This window comes from Ursus maritimus, unplaced genomic scaffold (genome assembly GCF_017311325.1).
Source record: "Ursus maritimus isolate PB19 unplaced genomic scaffold, ASM1731132v1 scaffold_3, whole genome shotgun sequence".
In the NCBI taxonomy this organism is placed as follows: domain Eukaryota; kingdom Metazoa; phylum Chordata; class Mammalia; order Carnivora; family Ursidae; genus Ursus; species Ursus maritimus.
In genome coordinates this window covers 53,969,393-53,992,905 of record NW_024425563.1, presented here as the reverse complement: position 1 = coordinate 53,992,905, position 23,513 = coordinate 53,969,393, and the positions used below count along the sequence as shown (strand labels likewise).

Below are 23,513 nucleotides of genomic sequence, written 5' to 3'. Positions count from 1 at the left end.
TTAGTTTTCTAGGGCTGTCATAACAAAATATTTCAGATGGCTTAAAACCACAGAAATTTATTGTCTCACAGTTTTGAAAGCTAGAAGTCCAAAATCAATGTGTCAGCAGAGTTGGTTCCATCTGAGTGCTCTGGGAGAGAATCTACCCCATGCTTTTGTCTCGGCTTTTGGGGACAACTACAGTCCCGGGTATTCCTTGGTGTGTAGATGCATCACACCAATCTCTGCTTCTGTCTTTGCGTGGTGTTCGCTCTGTGAGTTTCTATGCCCAAATTCCCCTCTTATAAGGACACTAGTGATAAGGATTAGGGTGTACCCTAAGGACTTCATCTTACCATTTCATTGGTGAGAATTCTGTCTTGTGGCTACATCTTCCTGGGAGTGAGACCAGGAGGTACAGTCTAGCTGTGCTCTAAAGAAGAGGAAATAGGTTTGTTGTTGAACAAACCAACTCTACCTCAGGTATTTATGTAGAGGCAGTAATTATCTCTGACAGCAATCTGTGAGATCCGTGCCACAGAGTCTTCATCCTTAGCATCTTAACGGCCCATTCTCTCATAGAAACGTAAGGAATCGCATGGCTACCTTTGTGTCTACTACAGACTCCAAACTACTATTGGGAAATGTTGTGAGAAATCATTAGAAGGAGGGAATTAGAGATGAAACTCAGTTGCCGAAGCCTGACTTTTCATGGATTTACTCTTCAGTTCCACTAACATTTTTTGATCACCTACTTTGTGTAAGCACTGAGAATAAAACTATTAATAAGACACAGATTCTGATCTCAGGAATTTTTGTAATCTAAAAAAGGGACTCAACCATGTTCTTACGTTGAGATCCTATAGGTAGCTTTCAATTTTTTTGATGATCAGACTCCACCCTAAGACAATTAAATCAGAATCACTGGGGAAGAGAGCAGGCATTGGTATCATGTAAAAGCTTCTCAAGGAAGCCTAATGTCCAGACAAGGCTGAGAACTCCTCACTGTTTGGACCTTCCAGCCAATTATCTTACAAATTTTACCTATGGCCTGTAAATGTAGCTGAGGAAAGCCACAAACTCACATTTACTAGATTTAAATCCAAAACCGTAAAGGAGCACCCTTTATGTGATGCAGCCATTAGAGTCCATGCTTTCACCAGACTCTTAAAGAACTTTTTCAGATCTTTTCCTCTTTCACTCCCCCAGCCCCTTACTCTCAGCTGGTGACCTAACTTTCTCCTTCATTGAGAAAATATAAACAATTGGGAGAGAACCTCTACAGACTCACAAATTGAACAATTCAAATTGATAAAGTCAACCATTTATCAGTCTCTCTACCCACACATTATGATATACCATGTCGAATTTGGTCACAAAAACAAAAACTGCTTTAGGTATTTCAAGAATAAAAGAATTCAATACAGGGATTTGAAAAGATGGGCAGAGTGAAGATTAAGAAAACTTCTGTTACTATTTAAGAAATCAGAAGAAGTACAGGAATAATAGGAAACCACCACATAAGATCTCCACTTCCTACAGCACTACAGTGAGTAATTTGGAAGAAGGTACCTGGAAGCTCATGGAAAAGCTTATATATATGGTAGCCTAACTTATTCAACTCAAGAAAAAATCTTTAGCAATTCTCCCTCATCACCTAGTTCATCATTTTTTTCTTTTTAATGAATTGTTCTATGAGCATACCAAAATGCTGGCTGTTCATATTGTTCAATAGCCCATATTTTCCCTTATATCTTTGTCCACTCTTCCATCAACTCTAATCATGAATTTGTCCTTTTCCTCCCTTGCATCTTATATTTTGAAGTTCTATTGTTAAATTCATACATAATTTGAATTTTTTGTATCTTCTTGATAAATTGATATTTTATCATGAAATATCTGCTTTCATTCTTTAGTAATACTCTTTATTTTGCATTCTATTTTGGCAGAAATTAATAGAGCCATATTAGCCTTATGTTTAGTGCTTCCATGATATACTGTTTTTAACTCTTTCAACCTGTTTGTGTATTTCCTATTAAAGTATGTTTCATATAAACCATATATAGACAAATCTTTCTCCTTTATCCAGTCACACAATGTGTTTCTAAACTGGAAATAGAGTGTATATTAATTTGCATTTAATATGATGTTGCTATTATAAGGTTAAATCTTCCATTTAGAAATTTGTGTATTTATTTCATTTATTTTTGCTACAACCTTTTCCCCTTTTGAATTAATATTGTATTTTTTAACATACCATGCTTTATTGTGTTGCTTTTTTATCTATAACCTTATTGTTATTTTTGGTGGCTTCTCACTCTCAAGAATACAACATGAATCTTCACATTACTTCAGCCTAACTTCATATATTACTTCAGAAACATTTTTAAAACCTTGCTACAAACTCAGTTCATCACCTGCTGTCTTTTTTATTCTTGTATTTTTCTTCAATATGTGCCATAAACTCTACATTACTGTTTTTCTTTTTGCAGTCCATAATTTTTGTAAAGAAATTTAAAACCACACACACATACGCACACACACATACACAATTATAATAGAAAGATATTTTATGTTTTTGTGAATATTTGTCTTTTCTGAGAGTCCTCATTTTCTCCTGTCCATTCAGGATTTTATCTGGTACCATTTTCCTTGCTTTAAGACCACTGTGAAATTCTTGTACAGTTTTGCCAGAGATAAGTTCTCTCAGCTTTGTTTTTCTAAAAATGTTGGTATTTTACCTTCATTGGTGAAGGATATTTTCACTGGATAGACAAATCTAGGTTAACTTTTGTCTTTCATCACATTGAAGATTAAAGATGTCTCACTGTCTTCCTGCTCACACTTTCTCGTCTGAAGTCATACTCATACTGTTCTTTCCTATGTAACGTGACCCCTTTCTCAGTTTATTTCTATTTCATGTTGCAGACTGTCACAAACTGTCCAGATGGCCTGGAGAGCTTTGCTTTTTGTCATCATTTAGAGACTTGGATTTCTTCGAAGCTGTTGATCTGCTGCACCTTTGGGTATACGTCTGTAAACTTTTTGTAAAGTGCCAGGTAATAAATATTTAGGCTTTATGAGCAACATACATCTTTGTTGTCAATTTTTCTCCCCTTCTCTTTTGTTACAAACCCTTTAAAAATATAAAATAGTGCTTAGCTGGAAACCACACAAAAGAAGACCAGAGGCTAGATTTTGCCTGTGGGTCTTAGCTTCCCAGCCCCTGCAGCATGGGCACCATGGTCTTCGTTGGTACAGTGGCAGCTGGATTGCTGCCGTGTCCAGTTCCCAGCAGGGAGTAAGGAAGAAGAGGATGTGGAGGAGGTGCACATAACGTTTTAAATCCTAGAGGTCCAAGACTTCTATTCACAGTCCAACTGATCAAGTTTTCATCACTTGACCACCCATTGCTTCAACAGAGGCAAGGAAATACAGTTTGTTGGTCAACTGTGTGACCATAGTACTGTTGAATGGGAAAAGGAAGAATGGAATTTGGTGAATGATAAGCAGTTTCCCTCACGACAGTTCTGAAATGGTGCCAACTTATCACCCTGCCTGTGACAACCATACTTTAGGTTATATGACTGGATGGATGAGCTCATACCACGTTGCAAATATCTTTGTAAAATACTTCATAATCTATTTTCCCATTCAGGAATGCTAAACCAAGGGAATAATTGTTAATTTATTTTTCCATCTATTCTCTTCTTGCCATCATGTTAAAATGTAATCATGTGAAAAAATTAGTGAAATTATCGAACATGTGGATTTCTAATTAAGAAAAAATTTTTGTTAAAACATATTATTTAGTATAGGATATGCTGAAAAATAAATTTATTAATGATATGCATATAAATTTGAACAGACAAGAATATTAAAATAGTACCTGCTTTGGGAGTTTGGAGGAAAAACTTTTTCTGAATCTCTCCATTGTAAAATATACTTATGCTGCAGACCAATTTGTTTTATTCAAAGTACTTTCCATCTACACTAGAGGCATGGCCCGAAGGCATTGCATACTCATGGTTCTGCACACCTTTGTGTGTTTGCAGTTAAGAGTCCAAACTAGATTCTGTGAAGCTGGTTTAAGTTCTCTGCCTCTCCTTTGAATAAGGTGCTCCTTTGGGTTAGAATTAGAATAAGTTGGAGGAAGTCTAGTTTTTAAATTAAGATAGGAAAAATAAAGCTGCAATCCACTGCAACCTTCAAAATGAAACTAGGCAGAATAACTGAATGTTTCTACTTATTGGCAGGGGGTTCATGTACTATGGAAAGGGCCTTACCCTATTCCTAATATTCATGAGAAGGGGGCATTATCGCACTTATTTTACAAATGAAGATGGTGAATTAATATCTCCTTTACAGCAATATTTTATATCAACTATTTCTGATCCCCAAGTTTGTATTACTTCCATTAACTTTGTTTCATGATACCCTGCAGTATCATGAGAACCCTGTTTGATGGATGCTATTACTGAGAACAAAATTTTATGGGTGCCTGATTATGACACTGATTTTTTTATACTTGTGTCCAGAAATAACTTTAGGGGCATCAAAAAATTAATTTCTTCTCTTTGTCAGAAATTATATACTCTATTTCACATATAAATCTTTTATTCAAAAACTGTCTATTTGAAAACATGATGTTTCCTTATCTTATTTAATTAATTCTGAGATATATTTCCTTCCCTCCTTTTTTAGCATCCCCAAAATTCATCTGTGAAATGTAGTTTATGGTGCCTTACAATTGCTGTAATGGCCTGCACATATATGATCTGGTCAAAGTCACTCATAAAGACGCCATTTAAAAATAATTATTGGCATTATCAGCACCACATATACTGAATTCAATTGGCACTTAATTAATTAACTTATTTTATTTTTTCTTCAGATTCACTCACGTATCTTAGAAAGAGAGAGAGGCAGCATGTAAGTGGGGGGAGGGGCAGAGGGAGAGGGAGAGAGAGTAAGGATCTCCAAGGAGATTCCCCACTGAATGCGGAGCCAGATGTGGGGCTCAATACCAGGACTCTGAGATCATGACCTGAGCTGAAACCGAGAGCTCGCCACTCAACCGACCGAGCTACCCAGGCACCCCTTAATTGACATTTTAAATAGCATCAGAAAGATTCTACACAATCATTTGTCACTGAAACAGAAAGTTATTGAATAGTCACTAAGTCATCAAGATGAACAATCAGGTATCAATTTGTATCAATGAGGCAAATATGAATTACAAAAATTACTACAATTCCACAATTGTTTGCAAATACCAAGTACTTTATAGGGCCCAATATAGCAAGATACTGAAAACTTATTGGAAAACAATTTGTTGAGACTTCTTGTCAAAAAAGTGCTATTATTCAAATTGGTAGAAAGTATGATGCTTGGCTTAGAACAAATCTTGTTATTTTAAGAAATGCTTTATCACTATTGCTCCTCATTGCAGAGAAGATGACATTTGGAGAAAAAACTGAACGTTAAAGACTTTGAGTTAAAAAGTGATTCAGAAGAATCAAATATTTATTGAGAAGAAATTTTAGAAATACTTTAACATTATTTTGCTTAAATTTTGCTTATAGGCACAACAGTAATATATTATTTAAAATTCATGTCTAAATATATCCAACATAGTCCTTTTTTTAGGATAATACGAAATGCTAAAAGATAAAAAGCTAAATTATACTTGGAGCAGCAGTGTTTTTTCTTTTTTAAGGTGTATCAAATAGTTTGCCTTACAGTCAATATTATCTTAGATGGGATGAAACAAAGTATTACAAATGTTATCATTGAGGTCTCAATTTAAATAATGTCACAGGTAATAAAAATATTGTTCTACATGAACAAAGGTATATAATTATAAAATACAAATTGGACCAATTATCATAGTAAAGAAGTTAAGGTTGTATAGACTAGTAGCCCTTATAAAAGGAAAGTTATTAAGAAAAGTTAAGGACTAGATTAGTGGCATCTTAACCTTAACATAAGATTAAACCTTTCTCAGATCAAGGTTAAAGAGAAGAAACCTAGAAAATCTTTTCATTAGTCCTTAAAATATATATACTTTTTCTTTCTAGCTGCCTGCTAGAGTCTTTACCTTTATCAGCATAGGGGTTATTTTAGGGACCTGAGGATACAGGTTTAACTAACTCATCCATAATTATTTCCTGTTAAAATTACTGAACACCAAGAACTGATGCCAAAGGGAAACAAAAGTGTGTGTTTGAAGGGCCATGATTGAACTACAGCTTTCAAGTGTGTACACATCGCCAGAGGGTTTAATGCACTTGTCTAGCAAAGCTTCTGCATTAATATTTGATTTCCAAAAGTTAAAATCAAGGAGCTTGGTTCATTACGGATTTGCATAGTTATATACTTTGGCATACTCAGGATATATTTAATTATTAATCAGATCTTTCTTTTTAAGGTATAATCTGCTGGTAAAAATATGAGTTAGGTAAAATGTTATATGTTTCTCACATTTGTATTATTTTTTAAATGTTCAGATCCAGACATAACACTGCAACCAATATGCCTTCCTCTTATGTTCCCTAGTGTGTTAATTAAAGAGAAAATGTTGCTTTTCTGGAGAATTTATTAAGGATTCTTAAAGACCAAAAATTCCTTACACCAAGGTGAGCCTTTAGAACTGGACCTACCTGAATTTCTCTTCTAGATGTAATTTAATTAGTTGTATGGTCTTCGATACGTTATTTAACCCTCGAAGTAGCTCAGTGCATTTGCCTGTAAAATGGAAATAATAATAATAGAATGGTAAGATTATAGATAAATAGATAGACAGACATATATATATTTATATATTTAAATGGATATTTATATAAATCTATCTTACACAGTCCCTAGCTTTCAATAAAGAGTCACTGCTTTTTTATTACTTTATTACTTTTTATTACTTTTTTATTACTGTTCAAATTACAATACAAAGTTTTATGTACATATACAAAGTTTTAAAGTACATATACATGTCGTTTTACTTATCAATTTATCAGTAAAATGTAAGCTCTATAAGAGTAAAGAGTATGCCAATTTTTTCTTTTACATTTCTGGCCTCAACATTTGGCACGTGGCATATACATGATCAACCTTTTTATTAAAAAAATGGATGGATGGGTATTTACACCTAATGAAGTAAGTATTTAATGGAAGTTGAACAGGTAACAAGGGCAATTTCTGACTGCAGTCAGCACACAACTCTTAAATGAACATTTTCAGCTTTTCTTCACTTTTCCTTTATTTACAGAGAGATCCATGCCCCAGAAAGTTCTTGTGATTTTGCTCAGAGACTGAGTTTTTCTTCAGTGTTAGAAGGAGTACTGTGAACACCAAGTGGCCCCATGACCCTGGGAAAGTCACATTCTCTATGATTCTAAATATCTCAGTCTCTAAAACGATGGATTCACACAAAATTATTGGTGTTAAAATATCTTCTTAGTAGAAGAAACTTCTCCCCAAAAGCAACTGCTTATGGAGGCCCACTATATAAGACTGCTATAACTAGAATTGGTGCCTGTGTATGGGAGTGGGGATCTGTGCCTCTCAAGAGAGGTGGAAAACCCAGTCCATCAAGTATCCTTTGAGTCAGGCTGCCTACCTCTTCCCACCCACCAGGACCAGGCATGAAAACCTTCCAGCCAACTCTGAGAGAGTGCTGAAGATCTACTGAGCCAAAGTTTGCAATTGGATAAGATGAACCCTCGGTTCTATAGCTCCTTTAATGTTCCATAAAATGAGAATTTTTAGGTTCAGAAGACCCTATATTCCTATTTTCACCCATCACTTTTAAAAAACTGAGACAAATAATGAAAAAATAAGAGTAAAGCCTCCTTCTTCATTTCAGGACACTGTGGTGGAGGTAAACCAGTAAGACTGGAACAGAACAATGAGCAAGAGGCTGGAACTGGACCCCAGATTAAGTCAGACTGAGTTTGTACTCACTCCATGTTATCACACTGACAACTTCATCTTAAGTAACCAATCAATAGAGTTAGAACAGACACCTTTTAAACTCATGGTGTGATGGAATTGATCAGCTATTTGGCTGAACTGACTGAGCTGTTTCTAGTACAATGTGGACACAGCCTGAGAGTTAGAGAAAGCCCGACAGCGCTTCGGTTTTTCATACTCCAGAGAAAGAAAACGCAGAAGAAGCAACAGGCAAGTAGAATGAAAGAAAATGATGGGTGGAGGAACAATCAGCAGGGGAGCAAGCAGTAGCCTACTCATGAGAGGTACAATGCTTGATTTCAAGGAAACTCTCCTCTGTTTTAAAAGGTATCTTAAAATAAAGAAATGTTGAACAGAGATGATGTGAAACAGATGGTGGGGAAGGGTAATTTAAGACGAAAAAGTGAAAACTGCAGCAATTAATATGCTATTCTTCGCTAAGAGGAAGATAATCTCAGTTGTTACTATGTAAAATTAATTTTTATCCTGTTACATTTCCTGGGTATAGTATCAATACTAACTTTCAACATAAAGCAGAAAGAAAGCTGAGTTGTTGGAAAATGTGTTACTACCACACACACACACACACACACACACACACACACACGCAAACACACGATCTGTTCCAAAGCCAAAGGAAATTTCTTTATAGCATTCTTTTACCACTGATATGTCACCATTTACATTCATTCATCAATCCTGGTAACTTTGGAAGTAGTTGTCTCTACTTGGTCAGAAATTCCACTCTGCTTTATTGTAAGCACCAAACAAAACCATCCTATTTTTTTTCCTGAAAAGCAGACTTTTCTTTAGCACAGTAAAAAAATATATATATTAAAGCATGGGAATTTTTTCCAAGAAATACTAATAAATATTCATGCATGGATCAAAGAATATAAATTATGAAATATCAACTTTCCTAAAAATCAGGGAATAAAAATTTCTGTGGAAGGCACTCAAAAAAAAAAAAAAAACTTTCATAAAAAAAACTCACAGGAGTAAATGATAGGTGTATTTATGTTAGTGGTAAATTAGGACACATTTGGACAAACATGAGGAAGGAAATGGCATGCAATTGTGAATTCTGATCAATTATGAGGTACTTATGAAGTAATAGTGGCAATTAGAAAAAAGGTAATATAATCTCATAGAAATATAAAAACAGTGTAATTCCAAAATAGGCTTTTCCACTTTATTTTTCTCCACAGGGCTTATCTTCTTTTATTTTATTATTCCTAAGATCATTTACATCTTTTTATTTTGATCTCTCCTCATTACATTTACCACTGTATCCCCAACATTTTTTTAATAGCCAAACCATAGTAAGTGACAAATATTGATAGAATGAATATGTGGCAGTATGTGCCAAGAGATAGATCTGACTCAATTTCCTTGAGAATAAAGAGAGAATCCTTTTGAAGCCAGACAAAAAGATCACATTAACTGTAGGAGGGATAAAGGCAATCTGGATTCAAATTCAAAGGAACTTTTAATGCTGGAAGGCAATGGAGAGATGTGTATAAATGTCATGGGGGAAAATGAGTTCAGATTGTAGTAAAGGTAGAGTGGCTTATATAAAGTTAACTGTCCTGCAAATAATTACTATAACAAAATAATGTAGAAACCAACTCGAAGCACTTTAGAACGACCAAAGACAGGCAGCAATTATGGTAGATTTTGACCCTTGAAAGAATTAAATGGCACTGAGTCAGATCCACATTTATTTGACTTTTCCCCAAAGGCATTTTCCAATTCATATGGCACAAGGCTGCTATAATTCAAGCAAAAATCTGTTGTTTTATCAGATTGGGCTGTCAGAGGACAGAGTTTAGACTACCAGATGAGCTATAAATTGAAAGGGAAATTCCTGGGAAGGAAAGAACCAAAGGGAAAGAGTCCCCAAATCAGTGTATAAATTTTCCTCAAATTCTTGGCTGACCTTTGAATGCACAAGAAAACTCCAAGAAATCTAGTGGAAAACAACAGCTGGAAATTTGAAAAAAACTGAGCAGATATCTTAACTCCTGGCAACTACAGAGGAGATACAATATAGCATCTGAGTTTTGTTTTATACACTTTGGGATTTCCATTGAAATTATAGAATGCCATAACTTCACAGTAAATACTATAAACAGAAACCTATTTGTAGATTAAGGCCAAAAGGAAAGACCCATGTTTATAAAAATGTAAGACTGAAATTCTACATGTTCAAGGTAATATTCAGCCGGTAATATTTTTTGCTCTCTAACACCAAACCAGTAATCTAACATTCAATAGAAATATTACTAGACTTGCAAAGAAAGAGGAGCGTTTACCTGTAGTTAAAGAAAAGCAATGCATAGAAGGAGACACTGAGGTGATCTGGGTGCTTATTCGACAAACATTTTAAAGCAATTATTATAAACATGTTTGAGGATATAAAGGCCATTCATGGCCAAAATGATTGGCCATGTGGAAAAGCTCAGCAAAAAGTAAAAACTATAGGGGCACCTAGGTACTCAGTCAGTTAAGCATCTGCCTTTGTCTCGGGTCATGATCCCAGGGTCCTGTGATCAAGCCCCATGTCAGGCTTCCTGCTCAATGGGGAGTCTGCTTCTCGCCCCGCTTTCTCTGTGTCTCGAATAAATAAAAATCTTAAAAAAAAAGAAAGTAAAAACTAGAAAAAAAACCATCCTGAAATATACATTATCTTAAATGGAAAATTCAGTGGATGGACTTAAGAGCAGATTAACAATGACAAATTGAAGGTCAGTAAATTTGGAGACACATTAATAGAAATTATCCATGTGAACAATGAAGGGAAAAATAATGAACATAAAATGAATCAGTGAAGACCCAGTGACTTGTGGGAAAATACCAATAGTCTAACATTTGCACATTTGAAGTCCCAGAGGGGAGGAGAAGATAATGAGGCAGAAGAAAATTTTGGAGATATAATGGCTGAGAACATCCAAAAATGATGAAAGACATTATATAACAGATCTAGGAAGCTCAGCAAATCACAAGGCACACACATAGAGAGAAAAGTACAAGCAGACACACCACGGTCAGACAACTGGAAGTCCAATATAGAGTGACAATCTGAAAGCAGCCAGAAAAAAATGACATCGTACATACAAGAATAAAAAGCATGCTGCCTCTTCATCAAAAATAATGGAAGGCAAACAATAACCAGGAAGCGGAGAAAGAAGGAGGAAAGGAGGAGGAGGACAGGAGAAAAACAACTATCAACCTAGAATTCCGTATCCAGCATATGTATTCTTAAAAAATGAAAATAAAATAAGGACACTTTCAGATAAAGACAGACTAGAAAATGTGTCTGAGGAAAATTAAGCTGCAAGAAATGCTAAAGGAAGTTCTTTAGGGTCACGTAAACTAAAACTAAATGAAAACACAGATGTGCAGGGAGAAATGAAGAAGGGACAGAATGGTAAAGCTTAGGTAAGTAGAAAACACTGCTTTTTTCCCATGGATTTTTAAAGAGTATAACTATTTAAAGCAATATATTCATATTGCTATATTTATATAGCAATATATATTTACATACCAAATATGTATTTATATACCAAATATGTATTATATACCAAATATATATATATATATATAAAATGATGTGTATAACAAAAGGAAATTTAAATTACAGGCCAAAAATAACATTTTATGTGATACAATATCAAATCCAATTGGACTGTGATAAGTTAAAACATATATTGTAATCCTTACAGAAAACACCAAAACTTCAAGAGGTTTGGCTAAATGTCAGGTCAGTATAGGAACTAAAATAAAGTTCCAAAAAAATATGTGATAAAGTAAAAAAGAGACAGGAAAGAAAGGATAGCAGGATAAAAACATTCCACAAACAAAATACCAAAAAATTGGATCCAGTAGTATATAAAGAAGATAATATAAGCCAATGAGTTTTATTGCATCAATGCAAGTTTGACTTAACATTGGAAAATTTAGCACTATAATTTACCATATTAATGGAATAAAGAGAAAAATTACAATCCTTTTGATAAATACGAAGGAAGCACGTAACAGATTTCAGCGCTTATTCATGATAAGAACTCTCAGCAAACTAGCAACAGCAAGGAACGTCCTCAGTCTTATGAAGAGCCTATGGAAGAACAAAACCATAGCTAGGACCACAGTCCCTGGTGAAGTACTGAGTACTTTCCCGGTAAGCTTGGGAACAAAAACGTGTTACCCATTTTGGTGTCTTTTGTTGAACATTGTTCTAAGGGTTCTAGTTACTTCACTAAAACAAAAAATAGAAAAAGGAAACAGGCAAAATAAAATCCATACAAATCAGATAGGAAAAAGTAAAATTGTCCTATTTGCATATGGCATGATCGTTTATTTAAAAATCCTAAAAATCTATGACAAGAATTAGAAAGCGAACCTAGGAAAACTACTTGATACAGGGTCAAGATACAAAATTCACTTGTAATCTATACTATCATCAAAAAATTAGAAAATAAAATTCAAAAATTCTGTTTATAATAGCATCAAATGAATACACTACTTGGAAATAAAATTAAGAAAATATGTGTATTTGTGGGATTTGAGCCAAATCCCAACTATTTGAGAGTGTGCTTTGAATGTAGATTTTGGTTTTATTACAAAGAATGTGTTGGAATATGCGAATCAGAAGTGGTGATCAAGGAAACTATGAATCATTTATTGCCCACCACATACACATTTATACTCATTCCGCAAGTTGATCAAGGAATCACTCAATTAGGCAGTTTATACGGCAGTGAGACCTAGCAAAGCAGGAAGCACCCATTACTTTATTCTCAGAATTCGAGCCACTATCAGTTATCAGCTCAATTATCTATTTGCTCCTGTTTGAAGATCCCTTTGCTCAATATGCAAAGAGACTGGAATTACCTTACGGCTAGTGTCAAATGATTCGCAGCCCACTTGGCATATCCCACGAGACATAGGGAATTTGGTTGCTGGTGTGGCAGCGGCACTCTGGGTTTTATGCTCTTTGGGGTCCTGGATGTTTTCAACTTGCCTAATATTCTACTTGTTCCAGGTTATTGTTTTTAGCGGTGCCTTCACACTTCTAGTAAATGAGTCACATCTTTCTTATCAATGTTATGCTCCTAGTGAACAAGGATATGTGCAATAGATGCTACCTGTTTAAAGTTATGTATTACATAAACATGTTTGTAGCTGTCAGGTTGTTGCAATCTTAAGTACACGGCAGATTCTTTTCTTTTATAGATGAGGTAGTTCATGAAGATAGCTGTATTTTTCTACTGCTGCATCACAAATTGCCACAAGCTTCGCAATTTAAAACAATAAACATTTCTTATATCACCGCTTCCATGGGCAGGAGTCCCGGCATGGCTTGGCTGGGTCGTCTGCTTCAGGTCTTCTCACAGGTTGCGGTCCAGTTGTTGGCTGAGCCCTCTCAAGGCTCAAGCAGAAAAGGATCCACACCCAAACTCATTGAGATGGGAGCTGACAAAAAAATTCAGTTCTTTGCAGTTGTATGACCGAGGGCCTCAGCTCACAGAAGCCAGCCACAGTTCTCTGCCATTTGGTCCATCTCTTCAAGGTCAGTCTCTCTCTAGACAGCTAAGGTGGGGTCTTACACAACGATGCAATTATACACACAAAGTAAATTGGTAGCATGAAACATTCGTTACAAAATTATTTATAAAACACAATCTGCTCCAAGGTTGTCTCATCCTTATTTCCAGGTTTTTGTATCTGTCTTCTACGTTATGGTTTAGACTCACTTCAAAAAACACCCTTTTTATCTTCTCTCTATATTAAACCACAGATTTTATCATAGCAGCAATAGTGAGTGCTTCTCCTGAGGTACCTTTACTGTAATTGCATAATGGAGACCATTCTTATGGATTCTTACATTCCTCTGTCTCAGTTAGGGGTAGAGGGGGCATTATCCATCAAATGGCCACTCTCAGAACAAGGCAGTAGTTGTCCAACTGCCAATAATCAATCGTCTCATTGTCCTTAGGGTGAATCAGTTGTACAACTTTCCATCTCTTGATAAATTGGGTAAACTATCCAAAAAGAACGCCATCGGATGATCTTAAAATTGGCATATTCCCCCAGAAATACAAATTATTCTAGGGAATCTTTTTCTTCTGATTTTCTGTAACGCATATTTCAAAAATTGATTTGGTAACCAAAGAATAGAAATAACGGTTAGAGTATAGGTGCTTGCAACAATCATAAAAGTATTACCAGTAGTGAAAAAAAAACCAAAACACACCTTATGCCAGAAAACATTAGGAGGGTGAGGACAATAATTAATATTTCCATATATCTTCATGAACTTATCAAAACAAAAGTTACAAGATTTTTATTTGGATCAGATTGCTTTCTTCTATTTTGATACAATTGATGTTGGGATGACTCTATGTATCTATAATCTCCCCTGAAATTAGGTATTCTTCTTTTGTCTTAACCAGATTCTACCTTTCTTGGGGAGTTCTTGTGTTGGAGTTACCTCAGAGACTGGTATCATAGAGCATGTTTACAAACTATCCACTTGTATAATTTTTGCTTTTATTCTGTTAAATGTCTCATTGATTTGATATACCATGAAATTTCCAGTATTTATCTTTTCTTTATCTGCATTTTAGGAACTCAGTCCCTCTCTCAGTGATACTTATTTCACTGTAAGTGTTTAAAAGGTGAAATTTTCATATTATTGGGTTACCCCAATCCTCTTGGAATTAAAATGGCTTTTTTTTAAAGGTTTTATTTATTTATTTATTTGAGAGACAGAGAGGCACAAGAGCGGGGAGGGTCAGAGACAGAAGCAGACTCCCTGCTGAGCAGGGAGCCCAATTCGGACTCAATCCTGGGACTCCAGGATCATGACCTGAGCTGAAGGCAGTCACCCAACCAACTGAGCCACCCAGGTGCCCCTAAAATGGCTTTCTTGGGCTATCTGCTTAAAGTGTTTGTGGGTGAGGCTCAATAAATTGTTTTCTACAGAGTAAGCCTTTTATTTGTTTACTTGTTCACTTCTGGTATCAGCATTAATCCTATAGGAGGGTAAACCATCAGTACTTCCAAAGAAGGATTTGCAGGTTTCCTTGCAAATATAGGTTCAATGCTGTCAACTTGAATTTTTTGTATTGGGTTATAATTTCTATAAGAAGTACCTGCTTCTTTTGGCTTTACTGCAGAAATAATAATGATGTCTCATATATTTTTAATCTGATTACCTATCATAATTCCTTTGTTTTTTTGCCAGTTGATTAAGGAATCAGCTTTGCCTTTGTGCCTTTGTGCCTTCTGCTGTAAGCAAAGCTCCTCTATTCAACAACTAGATTCTTTGTCTTGGTCCTTCATGAGCTCAGACCAGAGAGAAGCTCTCTGATCTAATCTGAATTTAGCAAAGCGCATCTCAACAGTAGCAATCTCATGATACAAGGGTGATACCTGAAGGGCTGGATTTGTCTCATTCTACAACGTCTCCTTTCCATTTTCCATGAATGCTCTACTGATCCAGTTCTTTTTTTTTGTTATGGTGCTAATTTGGCCTACTGAGTGATTGGTACCCTAAAGTTAACAGAGGTAGAGCTAGTTAAGAACTCGGAGGCTATTTAAGCATTATAAATGGCTTATCCCAATTTTTCTGACAGACAGTATCACACTGTTGAGTCAGTCACCTTTCTGATTCCAAAACCAGTTGGCTGGTATGGTTCAAACCTGAATCCTTATGGTTTCAGCTGCAAGGACCGAGAGCCATATTAATTTAAGGTTACTTCCTCTAATTTAAAGTCAGAATACTTTGGTGTAGGGATTGCAGGCATAGGAAATTGTAACATATACTTGACTTCCTGTAATATTCTTTCATCACTTTCTATCCACTTAAAACCTTGAGATTTTCTTGCTGTCTTATATGTGAATTCCTAAGTGAGGAATTATTCCTACAACAAATGGTTGGCACAATTTCAAACATGCTTTTTATCTTTGGGCTGGCTATTTCCATTACATTTATAAGAAATGAATTGAGATTTCTGCCTATTTTTTCTTATGATAATAGCCATTCTCTACTTTGCAAAATTTTTTCATAATCAGGTAATCATATACACACACACACACACACATCATATATATTATAGTAAATCCTTATTAAAATTATTAACATTTTATTTACAAAAGTAAAATGCTATTCCTAGGTTGTTAATAACCTTGGTTCAATCTAGTAAATATATTACTCTTTTTTGTTTGTCCCAAACGTTCTCTCTTGTGCTCATGAAATTTTTCCCAATGACTAAATTCACCTATGATTATGATTATTTGGCATCTTGTATCTATTGATCCAATGCATTTTGGGATTTATTCAATATAGTTAAGTGTTTAGATACAAATAGTCACTATGGTGGAGTTATAAATGTCCCCTGACATGGCTACAACCTGGGGTCTGCCTAATTCTTATGGTTTGGGTGGTTTTCCATTTGAAGTCCTGATTATTTTATTCTAAGGAATCCTCATCTTCCCTTCCTTCTTCATTATCACATTATTTGCCTAAATCCTCCTTTATTTGCTTCTGCAGTGTTACTTTGGATATATTAATTTTTATTGGGGGTGGTCTCTCTGTTGAGCTCTCTTCTAATTATTTTCATTTTTTTTATCATTTTCTGTTATATTTAACTTTCCATAATGGCTAATAATTATGGCATACTTGGTGATGGCAGTCCATATAGTTTGTCTTTGGGGGTGTTTCTATCTAATAGGTATTTCAGTAAGACCTTTGGATACAATTTTCTCATTTATTATCTCTGTATCAATATATCTAATTCACAATATTTTTTCTTTACTTCAAAATTGTATTGTTTATCTTGGACAATCTATATTATCATTCCTAGAATATTCTTTATATACTCAATTGTATTACTACTGCAACTATGCCTATGGGTCAGCAAATTTTTCTCTAAGAGACAAATGGTAAGTCTTCATGTCCTTGGGATCCAATGAGTAAAATTAAGCAACTGTTCTTGCCAAAAAGCTAATAGTCCTTTAACATTTTACACTTTAATAGGTAAAAAACATTCTTAACTCACAGGCCATCTTAAAATAAGTAGAGTATTGGAGTTAGTCCATGGGCTGTACTTTTCCAATCCTTCCACTTTAACACACTTCTATTAGATGATGGGTTAACTTTCATTAGAATCTTTCTATTTTGTTCTGTAGGCTTGATCTCCATTAGTCCCTTTTGATATTTCCTTATGAAGTTAATCATGCCTATCTTATGATTCAGAAACTCTATGTATTTAGAATGAAATAATTTATATACTCACATAAAAATGTTTATTTATAATAATATCAAACTAGAAATGATACAATGTCCATTGAAATATAAGATTTACTTTTTAAATTTTTTTAAAGATTTATTTATTTGAGAGAGAGAAAGAGAGAGGGAGAAAGAGCAGGGATGGGGCAAAGGGAGAAGGAGAAATATTCAAGCGGACTCCCTGCTGAGGACAGAGCCCCACAGGGGGCTCCATCCCATTACCCCAAGATCATGACCCAAGCCAAAAGCAAGAGTTGGACACTCAACCAACTGAGCCATCAAGATATAGAGATTTAAAAATCACTGTGATATACTAATTCAATAAAATACTATTCAGAACTCTTAATGTATGTAATAACATGGATAAATGTTATGTGTTGGACAAAAGAAGCCAGGCCCATAAGAATGCTGTATTATATATATGAAGATCAAAAAAAGGCAAAACACACCTAGCTTAATAGAAATAGATGTTGAAAGTGTTTGCCTTTGGGGAATAGAGATTAATTGTATAGGAGCATAAGGAAATTTTATGAGGTTATAGAAATGCCTAAGTTTTATTGCTATCTAGGTTACATGGATAGAATCATATATCAATGCTCATTTAATTATAGTCTTAAAATCTTTTCATTTCACCATATGTAAAGTTTACTTCCAGAAAACTACAAAAAGACATTAAGAATATGAACAAATATCCCTCAATATAAAGTAAATACAATGTCACTTCACAAATACATATTTGACAAACTATTAGCGTATCAAATCTAACAATATGTGAAAGAAATCATGAACCCAAGTTGGACAATAAGAAGGGCACGTGATATAATGAGCAATGGATATTATATAAGATTGATGAATCACTGAACTCTACCTCTAAAACTAATAATACATTAAATTTTAGTTAATTGAATTTAAATTTAAAAATAATATCAAAAAAATTTATAATCTATCAAATGGCTCTGAACTTGCAAGTGCTCTGAGGGCCACCCCATCTAACTTGCTAGCTATTCTAATTTCACAGTGAAGGGATAACATTTTAGATTTGTCCTTGCCTTCAACTTTTGATAATACACCCTTTTATAGTCTCTTTATTTAATGTACAACTTGATTATACTCATCTCTTTGGTGGTTATAGGGTGGATATTCCTATGTCCAATTATTTCCATAAAACAGGGTTGAAGTACCGTGATATGCATCATTTAGTAGGACTGGCTATCAGGCTGAGCAAGAAAGAGACTTAGACTATGGCTATGGGACATCATCCAGGAGGTGATGAAAGCATGATATAAAGAAATCATGGCCTCTAACTCTATTTTTCCATCTCAGAATTTCTTGGTTTGAAGACAATTTGTCCCTCCCCTGGTGAATCAGAGACTAGCACCCAAGCCTTGAAGATACAACTGTCTGACATAAAGAAAACTTTGCCTTTAAGTTTTATTCTGTCACTTAGTATTTATGAATAGAGAAGAACAAACTTTCGTTTAGCATTTTGGAAGTAATGAGGGCTGTGTTCTAGATAGCAACTGTATGGTACCACGTACCAGTAGCCTCTGTTCTGAACCACCATGTCTGCACTCCACCAGGATTGCTTATCTTATGCACACTGGTGACTGTTTTCATGGAGTTTCTAGGAGTCTAGTTCCTTTCTGGAAGGGTGGCCTATAGATAGGGGTCCTCAAAATATGGTCCATGTACCAGCAACATAAGTATCACCTGGAAAATTGTTAAAAGTTCAAAGCGAATGTATGCTGAGAATTTCTAAGATTATAATAACTAGCAGTTTCCCAAACACATTTAGTCACAAAAACTTTTCTTTTTTTTATAAAGCATCTCTTCAGGCTAATGTTCTATGAAAGACCCTTAATAAAACACAGCTTTAGAGCATGCTGCCTGAACCGGGATGCAGTTCAAAATTATGCCTAATGATATTTCCTTTTCTGTCGTCAAACAAAAGGCCTACAATTAAAAAGTACATGAAGGAACCAGGCTGTTTATCTCTTTTAAAAATAAATACATTTATATTGAATGGATGAATTCTTTGAAGTAACTAATGTTGAAATCCGGTTTTTCAAAAATATTTTATCTCATGATTAAATAACTTTAAATTCCTTAAATGTGCCAATATATGCTTACTTGTCCCCTTTTATTATATTCTTCATTTTGAAAAATACTTGGCAGATATGGGTATAATCAAGACAAATTAGATGTTTAATTAAAGAAGTAGGAATAGAACAGTAAACTGAAATCCCCAGTTAAGCCAAAACTTTATTTTAACCAATAGATTCATCTAAGCACATAGCTGCTTCATATTCACAGTTAAGTCATTGAGAATTTGGAAAATGAAAAGCAGACCTACTGCTACTGTGCATGTTCCCACAGTTTCAATGCCTAGGAGACCCAATCTGCTAGAGTTTGTCAGTGTTCCAGGTTTTAAATAAGAAGACGTCTGCATATTTGCTGGAAATGGTATTCCAGGAAGCTCTTAAATTGATTTTAACTGCTATGTCACATAAACGTCTGTTAATTTGAACTGAGAACTGAATGAATTTCTATCTAAAATCAGTTCTGAAACTAATGTGTCTTTGTACAGTCACTGATAGCCCTTTTTCCATATTTCATGAGCTATGAAAATTCACAGTTCTATTTCCATATAAAAATGGTTTACCAGTTGAACAATTAGAACCAAATGGAGATGGTAATTCAAACCAGAAATGTGTTTAAATATTAATCATCTATCCAGGGAGAAAAAGTGAAGACAATTGATCGTTTCACTTTTGAAGTAGATAAATTGGCAATTAAAGATCATCTTCATCACAATTTACAGTTTTGAATCGCTTACAATATTCTAAAAATCAAGTTCAGCAGTTTCAATTAATTATTGACTAACTTAGAGTAAACACCTTTTCAGAATGTATCCATTGATACACTTCTACATATGTTAAACAAAATATTTAATAACAAAAGATTGGAAAACCCTAAATGATCATCAATAGGAGCTTAGTTAAATAAACATTAGCACTTGTTTACGATCGAAATCCCACTGTGGAAACAGATCACTTTATGGTCATATTGTTAAGCTCAACTTTGGTCAGAAATTTTAACTAAAGCCACAAGCTTCAAACCTCAGCCTTTTGACAAAGTACCTTAAAGGAATGGAAAATTGTTAAGAGTTTCAGAAATATTTCTCAGATATTTTCCTTGAAGGCACAAAGCACGAAGACATTAAACCAAAAGGACTTTTAGAAGTCATTGATTTCAGTGTGTGGGTACAATATTAGTGGTAGTGGAGCATGCTCTCGTGAGAAAAGCTCTGGGCTGAAGAAGCTCTCCATTCTGTTCTCAGTGTTGCCATGATTTTGGACAAGTTCTTGGATTTTTTTGAGCAACATTTTCCTCATTAGTGAAATCATGCAGCTGTATCAGATAATCTCTCAGAACCTATCATACATTCTACAACCTTTTATGTCATTGCCACCTAAACTGTTCTCATTAATATCTTCAGAAGATCATGTCTTTCATGAGCTGAGAAAAATTCAGAAAGAATTCTTACAGAATCAAACACTATATAGCAGTAGGTTATTACTCCTAGATCTTCAGAACAATGGGGAGGTTCCATGTTTATTAGGGAAATTGTACTGCACACTCTGAATAGTGGGTCATTCCCTATACATAGGCCCTGTGTCCTATCTTAAGTATTCTTAAATATCAGGCTTCAACTTAGCAACTTGTAACAGGAAGGATGGAAGATGTGGGAAGAAGAGAAGATTGAGAGAGCATAGTTTTGGCCTAGAAAAGGCTTTAGGCTGGCTCAAGCTTGCAATTAATTAATTAACTTATTTATTTATTTATTTATTTATTTATACATTATACTGTATCTTTATTTTGAAAAACGTAGCTATAAAATGTAGGTCCAGTTTTTGAGTGAGTGAGAAATATTAGGTAAATAAGTGTTAACCTAACAGGTAGGAATTATCTTTCAAATAAAAAATGTTAGGTAGGTGATGAAATTTATGCAGGTCCCATAAAATTGTATGCAATCTCCTAGATAATTTTTAAGGCATCTGACCTTGTAAACTGGATGGAGAAGAGGCTCCTGTCGGAAGGGGATAGAATTCTAATGATTACTGGTTTTATTAAAGAGTATTGGTTAGATCAAATTACTGGTGGATTAGTTATTCTCTTCCAGAAGCCTGTGAGAGCAGGACTTCTAAGTCAGGGTTTATTACAAGAGTAATAAAAAATGATGAGCTCTCAGGATTGGGAGCGCTTCCTGAATAATAGCAACAAAGGCACTAAATTCTTTATATAAACGTATTAAAGGGATTCTAACAAGCTTCACGCAGTTAAGATGCTACTACTTTCCTATATAGTATCATTCAGTTTAAATGGAAGAGCAACAACAATAAAAAATTACTGTCTTTCAATACTACCTAATACCTACACGAAAGCTGCCAGAAATGTAACTTGTACACATAAGCTTTTCAGAAAAATCTAGGCATGAAGATTCTATTAAATCATCTTTCTAGTTTCTTTATATTTTTATGAGTGCAAAGCCTTTCTTCCCAGTAGCTCAATCCCATTTCACTAATTCATCTGACTACTATGATCACTTTTGTTGAATTTAGACATGTGGCTAAGAACATAAATACACACTGTATGAGCTAGGAGATACAGCAGGGGCTGGTGAATAGTCTCATTGAACTCTATGTTACTGATGTGCTGCTACAAAATCTAAGGAGAATATCAGTCTCTATTTACTGGTAATCTGTTACATTGGTAAATTCTAGGATTATGAGAGTCGGCCAATAAAAAATGCAGGGTAATCAGTTAAATTTGAAATTTAGATTAACAAGTAATAATGTTTCAGGGCAAGCATGTCCCACACATTACATGGAATGTATTTATACTACAAAATTTTTATTGTTCATCTGAAATTCTGAGTTAACTGTGTGTCGTGCATTTTACTTGGTAACCCCAGCACTGGCACCTAATGAAACACATCTTCTTGTTGTACCCCATAGCTTGTACGGCCCTCATCCCTCACTTCTGGGCTGTCCTATGGCTTGCTGGAACTAAAAGAATGAGAGAGAAGTGATACATTCATTGCCAGTTTCAAGCCTAAGTCTTAAAGAGACCTGGAGCTTCCTCTGCTTTTCTGGTTTGTAGATGTTAAGCCATCATATAAGAAGTCAAGCTACCCTGTAAGACTACATGGGAAGTTAGCTCAGCTTACACCAAGAACTGAGGTCTTAGGAATATGACCCCAGCTAAATTGCTGCCGTCAGCTCCCAAGCATTTGAGCCATCCAAGTAGAAGCATCAGACTTGGGAGTCAAGAAGCCACGTTGGTGTTACAGCCCCAGTAGACATCATGTGCAGAGATTTATGCCTGCAGTACCCTGATTTCTGATCCACTAATCATGATTAATAAAAAGGTTGTTGGTTTAAGTGTTAAGTTTTAGCATAGTTGTTGTGCAACAATTAGTGACTCTATCAGTGATTACTCCAGTTCCTCTAAGGAATTTGTGTGACCTCTACAAACTTTCTGAAAGTAAGAGGAGGTATCCTCATACCACTATAAAACTGGCAGAAAGAAAATATAGTAATTTTATTTTCAATCTTGTTACATTTTCCATTCCCTTGCCTTCTTGAAACATAGCCCATCCCTCCCCTAGGGCCCTCTCAGAGTCTACTAATATCCTACAGACCCCAGATGTTGTATCAATAGTCTTCCAGCCCCCACTCCTTTTTGGTACCACTTCTAGCTCAATACTCTTTCCTTCCTTGTGCAAAACCCTTCCTCTTTGAGAAACCAACTTCCTAAGCAATACCACTGTCTCTGCTTTTCCTCATCATTGCCATCTGTCAGTAGCTCACTCTCTCCCTAATCCTTAAGGACTTTGATATCTGACTTACATTCTTTCCCCACATTCCTCTGTAGGTCGTCTTAGGTAACCTCAATATCCATGTGCTTTGACCCATCTGAAGCCTTAGCCTCAAAGCTTCTTAACATCCTGGATTCCAGCTATTTTTACCTTTGCTGAATTTAACCATTCTTATGACAGCAACATCTTCAACGTTGATATCATTATGAACTGAGCTATTTCTAATGTGTTATACTTTAATGACTAATAATTTTCTTCTGGTCTTACAGCTTTTCAACATTAACAAAGACTCCAGCTTCTTCTCTCTTCCTTTGTTCATCACTATTATTCACTTCTTTCCATTTCAAACCTAGTGTTTATAGGGTAAGGGTGCCACTTAATCATAACTAG

At 35.0% G+C, this 23,513-nt stretch overlaps 1 protein-coding gene across 4 annotated transcripts in view; it reads right to left on the bottom strand.

Moving 5' to 3' along the window:
* TMEM196 (transmembrane protein 196) overlaps positions 1 to 23,513 on the bottom strand; it is a 216,320-nt gene that overhangs the window by 98,472 nt on the left and 94,335 nt on the right. For all 4 annotated transcript variants that reach the window (XR_005838579.1, XR_005838578.1, XR_005838580.1 and 1 more), the window contains one exon: positions 6,642 to 6,726. The gene's annotated coding sequence lies outside the window, so the exon portion shown is untranslated. The remainder of the gene's footprint in view (positions 1 to 6,641; positions 6,727 to 23,513) is intronic.